At 33.7% G+C, this 6,995-nt stretch overlaps 1 protein-coding gene across 3 annotated transcripts in view; it reads left to right on the top strand.

Moving 5' to 3' along the window:
* PCDH10 (protocadherin 10) overlaps window positions 1–6,995 on the top strand; it is a 91,401-nt gene that overhangs the window by 6,003 nt on the left and 78,403 nt on the right. The window lies entirely within an intron of this gene.

The following is a 6,995-nucleotide window of genomic DNA, read 5'->3' as shown; positions in this document are numbered from 1 at the left end:
TCTGTCTTCTACCAAAGCTCATTTAGAAATTGTAGCTGGACTGCATTCTGCTGCCAATTATATCCACACTGTCCTCTACTGACTTTTGTGAATGTGAGAAATGGCAGAATTTGGACCACTGGATATAGGATACTAATCAAAGAATGACTTAATTTTTAGCAGGTAGTTTAAAGTCGAAACTCAGAAGATTTATTTCAGACCAGTGAACTTGCAGAGTGAAGGTGAGGGCAGAAATTGGCTCCAGTTGATTTAATTTAAAGTATTACTTCATGATTAATGCAGCTTAATGTTCAAACACTACAGGTATGTTCCAAAGTGATTTTTAACGTTCGGATTGAAAGCAGGCTCTGGATAATGACTATTAAATATATTTGAAATGTCATATCTGTTTTATCCTGTGGTTCTCCTGATATGCTGTTCTGAGTCATAGGGGAATGAGCTGAGTGTATCAGAAATGACACAGACTCATTTTGTGTATGCAGCTAGTGGGAAAGAAGTTGCACTGCAGTCACTTGATGTACCTAAAGAAGATTCATAATACCTTGGAGTAACCATGCCCTGTGATCTGTGAACACCAAATGTTCTACTTGCCAGCTGTATCTAATACTTTAAACTGAATAGAAATGGCCAGTGGTAATTGACAGATTAAAGAACCAAAATTCAAGTAATCGATGACCTGGAAATGGAACATTCATAAGTGGGGGGAAAAAAAAGGAAAAAAAAATGAAAAAAAAACTGCCTGTACAAGGTCACTGTAAACTAATCCTCAAGCGACTATTGACTTGTGTCACAGAAACAATTTCATTTTATGCCTATCATGAATTTGTGTTGCTATCAATTAGGTGAGTGGAGCAACACTTAAAATCTGAAATTGATTTTAACAAAAAGTGACACTTTAGGAAAGAGTTTAGGTTAGGGCACAACCAGAGATAATTTGATTTATTACTCATGCTTTAAAAAACAAATAACTTTCCATGACACTTGTTTAAGTAATGTCAACTTTTTTTTTACTGTAAAATGGAGTTGTCAGAAAGCTAAAAAGGAAACACTCCACATTTTTTTCCTACTGACAAGTGTAATAGTTACTAAAAGACAGAAAATTATACTTTCCTACAACCATGTAATGTCTATATAAAGCAATTAATTAATGTATTGATGCTACTGAATAGTAAAGTTTCACTTGTAGTGTAAAATCCCTATGGAAAATATGATTCCTTCTTTTTTACAGTGTTCACTGTATAAGATCAATCATGATTTTTTTCCTGAAATCTATATAAAGCTAAAAGAGGAATTTCCTCACTTAAAAAGTGTGTTGTGGTTTCTATAAGAGTTTTCATTATGACAATTATGGAAAATGTTAACTGAAACTCCTCATAACATATATCTAATGCTGGTCTTTTTTTCCCTCATTATCTACACAGAGTATTTTGGAGGTTTTCATGGTCCAGTCAGTAGATTAGAAAACATTCAGTTCTACCTAGTATACAACCTGTTCAAGCATACTTACTGATACTATATTTTGTAGTTGTATTGACAAAACAGACACAGTCAGAAACAGTGTACTTGGTTTCTGTTTAGAAAAGGCTCAGATTTAAAGTAGCTAGAGGAGAAAATTGATCCTCTTCACTGTACTTTTGCATTACTAAAATACATTTTGTATTCTCCATCTCCACATCCCTGGAGTAAATTTTATATAAAATTTGCATTTAGAATGTAGGCAGTACTTTATGTCTGGTCCTGTACTTCTGCCTCATGTAAAATTTAAGCTGCAGACTTCAGAAGAAATAGTAAAGGATCAGCCCTCTCTCTGGGTCTACTATATCTTGAATCACTCCAAGAAACCTGTGTCTGCATATGTAACTTACACAGTTAGGAGTCAAAGGTGTAGGCAGTGGGAAAAAAAAAATAAAATCCAGCTGCTTTATCATCTCTGTTAGTTAATCAAACCAGTTAAGCAGTTTTCTTCAGTACCTCAGTAAAGGGAAGGTTAACAATTGTGTAAGGGTTCTCTAACAAATGTTCTGATTAGTTTTTACAGATACATTTTTGAAACATGATAATCTCATACTATGTAATTCATACAATGGAACTGCATTTCTTCATTCTCATTTTCTTGGCAAATGTTTAATGGCACAATAATCTTTAAAACATTATATATACATACATATATATGTGTGTGTATATATATGTACATATTATATGGAGATGTATATACATGCTAAATTTTATATTATTATTTAGTACCTCCAATTGATTCTATTAATATTTAATAGCAAATAAATAATTTTTTTCTTAGTAAGATTCAAATTTTCTCACTCCTATTAGGAGTGCATTTTTTTTTCCTTTCACTTCCTAGTAAGATCTAGTGAAGCCAATGGGCCTTATGGTTCCCTTATTTCTCATGAATAGTATTTTACTATACAGATAACCCAATTTATATCAACAAATACCTGTGGAGTAAAGTGTTACTTAGTGACTAGGGGTTTCAGACTGACCCAAAAGGACCACCAGTTGAATGAAATACTTCCTGATATGGGTAAGAGTGGTGTAATCTTGCCTCTCTTTAACACTAATCACAGAATTTGTCACCTTGTGTGTTTGCTCATTGCTTTGCAGCATCCACCTATGTACCACAGTTGCCTGTGTTACTTATATATGAATCAATGAACTTCTTCAGTACCATAAAATGGAATAATTTAAACATGTATGCATACATATATGTATAAAATGTTGGATGGACAGATGAGGATGCTGTATACATTCAGCTTTTATTGGTGCAAGAGACTTGCAAGTCCTTAGGCCCTTTGAAAATTGATCATTTGTGATTTAATGTGCACCTGAGATTGATGTGCATTAAGAAAAGTGTTTGGTAACATACTGGGAAGTTACACATTTACACTTCACCAACCCATGTTATATTGTTCTTATCTTCAGCAATCATTTTCTAAAGATAGTTTAGAAACAATGTTTTCAAGCAAAATTCTGTTATAAATATTTAAATATTGGAAAGTGCTGTACAATTCTCATTGCCAGGGTCAAAATTCCATGTGACTTTTGTATCACTTAACAGCCAAACTATTAATTTTTATTGGGAAGAAGGAAAGCAGTAGAAAATGGAAACTCAACATGGATGAAAGAAGATTTCTGTTCACTCTAGACCTTAGAGAAAATTTGGCTCATCTCAAATGATGGTGACCTACTCACCTGACTAAAAGAAACAGAATTTTGCTTTATTTTGACGTGCAGACATCAGAAAAAAAAAAGTACAAACATACATGTAGGTGTATCTCTCCTACCAAAATTTTTAGTTAGTTAGTTTGCCTTTCCCTGTGTGAACAAATCACAACTTCTTCCTGCAGATTTTCAATAGGTAAGAGTAGATGGATAAAGGAAAACAAATAGTTTCTTTACACAAGTAGGTACCAGAAATTGGTTCCTCAATGTGAAATATCAGTAGTGTAGAAAACTGTCTGCAATATGCAAGAGTAGTGTTGGTCATCCTAGAAATTATTTATTGCTATACTTGTGGTGCAGTTGGGGAGTTTTGTAAATGTATCAGGAATAAGGTAGGTGTGAATAAAAAAGAGGTGGTCACAGCTTTTGTTAAACAACAGCTAAAAAAGAATGTGCAGAAAGAAGCTCTCAAGCTGGGGATTGCTCTATCTGCTGTACCAGGCACTCCCACAGCATTTAAAGATAAACTACAGATAATTCTTAATACTTCAGGCACCTGATGTTTATGATGTGTCAATAGATTAGTGTCAAGTCCCAGTGCAGCTTCTTCTCCAGGTGTCTGGTAATACCTAACAAGATAGAGTCTTCAAGGGAAATAAAAAACCCATGAGCCATATTATGCTGCTCTGTCTTTAAATATGTTATTTCATTCTTTGAGAATCTTCTGCTCAGAAATTTCAAGATTACAAAAGAAAATCTGCATCTGCTGCATATAAGGAGAAGCAGCTTTCATCAGAGAAGTTGCACTCATCCTCAGTGATTTAAATTCCTATCTGAAAACAGAGGTATATATGTTTTTTTATATCTCCTACTTCAACTGAGGAGTATTATTCTCCGTTCTCACTAGAACTAGTACAAGGTAACATTTTTCACCAAGAGGATATTAAAGCACTAAACATTTACAAGTTTACAGGTTTGTACTCTATATATTCCAGAGGTTCCCCGCTGCATATTCTAGGGCTGTATCTTAAGGCACTGAGTTGTGACATGCAACTCTTGAACTACCTGCCTAGGTATCATTATTGTGGCTTTAACAGCGTTTTGCAAGGCTAGATGTTTTGCAAAATAAATCCTCTGAATGCTTGCATTTTTGTTAATACAATCTGCAGTTTTGTGTACAGTCTGGTTTTGTACATTGCACATTTGTGAACAAGGCGTTACATTGTTCTACAGCTTTAGTTTCATTCGCTGGATGAAGTCCATCCTAGAGTTGACTATGTAAAAATTTCAGGACAAAACCTTTCCTATGCATCTATGAAGCTTTTTTTAAGCTTTTTTTTTTTTGGTCAAGGTGCACTGCACAATATAGAGGCATAAAACACGTACATTTTAGGACCAGATCTGGCAACACACCACTCACTGTGGCATGTGCACAGGCTGCTGAAATAGACAGAGGAAGCACAATTGAACTCCTTTTTTCTGTTACATCTGTTCTGATCTTGATCTGAATTCCTTGCTGGTGATATTTATAGCACCATTATTTTAAAAGGATCATTCTTGATATACAGGTCTATTTGAAATCTAAAGAACTTTCCAAGATGAAGAGCTGCAATAAAGAAAAATTTAAAAGATAGAGAAAAAAATATAAGAATCTAAAGTGGAATATACATATTATGATAAAGAAAACAGTCTTTCCAGAACAGAAATTCTTGTTAACAAAAAAATAAGTATAATAATGTCTCTGTAGAGCTTGCTGTTTTATAAAAGACATGAAACAAGTTATGTAAGATTGAGTGTCACAGCTCTCAACTGCTCTTAAATTTGTCTGAGCTTTCTGCATCTTTGTGTTCACTGCCACTACCTAAACTTAGCTGGAAAGATCCCTACAATTTTCTGATTATCAGTGCAATTTCAATGACTGATCGATCCTTTGAAGAGTTATCTTTAACAACATATTTTCTAAAGTTTCTATTATCCTTGCTCATGTTGATGAAAAGGAAGTTCTTACTCATAATTCAGTCAATAGCATAATTTTGACTTCATAAATTATTTTGGTGGTTCAAGAGTGAATTGTGATGGGACCTCTATTCAGTGCAGCTAAGAATAGTATGATTGGGCCCTTCATTTTGAGGTTTGAGGCTTTTGTGTTTTGTTTTGTTTTTTTTTTTTTTCCTTATGCCAACTTTACAAACAATTAATGAGACTGGAATTTTGATGTTTTTGTAACTATGATGTGAAGTGTAACACAGCATCATAGAATGGCTTAGGTTGGGCAATACTTTCAGGATTCCAATTGTAAACCATCAAGTCTGATGGTTAACCCAGAATAATCACATGTACAGTGGAAAAGAAATCAAATACTCCATTGAACGTATTGCTGAACATGTTACCACATGTTTTCATATATTTCTGAAACTGTGAATAATGCAGCATTATTATTAAAAATCAGTAAATATTTTTACATGGAAAATTAGCAATAGGTATGTGTGAAATATTCACAAATATTACTTGGTATTAGAAAGCATAGACGCAGTATGGTTTCTCTGGTAAGACAAAAGTGTCATTAAAAATATTCCTCCCAAGTCACAACATCTGGATGGGAACCAGCTGTGATTTAATTAAAAAAAAAATTTTTTTTGGTCTTTTTTCCCCAGCATTTTTTTTTTCTTTCTCTTCACTACCTTCCTCCTCAGAAAGCATTAACATATCAGCTAATTATTTACATTTTCTAAGTATCATGCCTAATTTGTTCTTTCTACAAAAGTTAAAAGTGTCAAGTTAAATTAGTTTTAGGTTTTACCAGGCAAGGCACTCATTCTACATGTATGTGGGTTGTTTTTTGGATTTGGCTTTGTTTTTTTCTGAAGAAAACATATATGTTGCATGGCAGAATTCTTCAGATACTTCTTTAAGCCTGAGGAGCACCTGCATGTATGAAGAAAAAACATTTTGACACTAGTTAATACGAGTGTGTTTTCTATTAGTTAATACTAATGTTTTCCAATAAGTAAAAAAAATCAATGATGAGAACTTAAACAAGGATTTGTTGACCAGAGCAGAAACACAGCTCTGTTTTTATCTTTAAAACATAGAAGCAATCCTCTGATGTCAAAAGGTCAGTGTGGAGCAGTTGGGACAAATTTTTGCAGTAGGCAGCCTGAAAGCTTTATGCTTTCAATTGTATGGCTACTTCAGCTGTAAGAGAAGTGGTAAAATTAATGCTAAAGCGTTCAAAAATACAGGAAACAAGTAAAACTCTCAGGGGAGTTCAGGCTCTTGCCTTAATAGAAAAAAGAGGAAAAAGAAAAGTAATAGAAAAAACGTACTAGAAAGAGTGGCAAAATTACTGGGGAAAAAAGTTCCTTAAGTGTATTATTTGTTAAGTTTTTAATGGAGCATCAAGGATATTAACAAGTCACTGCTTTTGTTCATGAGATGAAATAGAGTAATGTGCAGCTGCCATAATTCTTAGCCAGGGTGCATTCTAAGCCCTACTAATCTATTTGTCATAATGCAACCTTTGTTTTTCAGTCTGCTGTTGACTTTGGGTTTTTTTTAACAGAAGAAGATTCTGGATTAATTACTGTAAATCCTATGAGAAAGAAAAAAAAGTAAATTATTAAGCAGGTTTGATAAAATACTCAGTATTAAGTGCTACATTCAAGAAGAAGCAAATTCTTATGAATGTCCCTGTTAATTAGGATATTAGACAGTGCTTTAAATAACCTTCTTGAGCAGTCATATATTTTCTAGCTAAATCCCAGAGGCTACTGATACATTTCCTTCTTAATAAGGTCACACAAGAACCATCTCTTTCTCCT

The sequence above is a fragment of the Geospiza fortis genome, unplaced genomic scaffold (assembly GCF_000277835.1).
Source record: "Geospiza fortis unplaced genomic scaffold, GeoFor_1.0 scaffold175, whole genome shotgun sequence".
NCBI classification, from domain to species: Eukaryota; Metazoa; Chordata; class Aves; order Passeriformes; family Thraupidae; genus Geospiza; species Geospiza fortis.
This window is presented reverse-complemented; position numbering and strand designations above follow the sequence as displayed.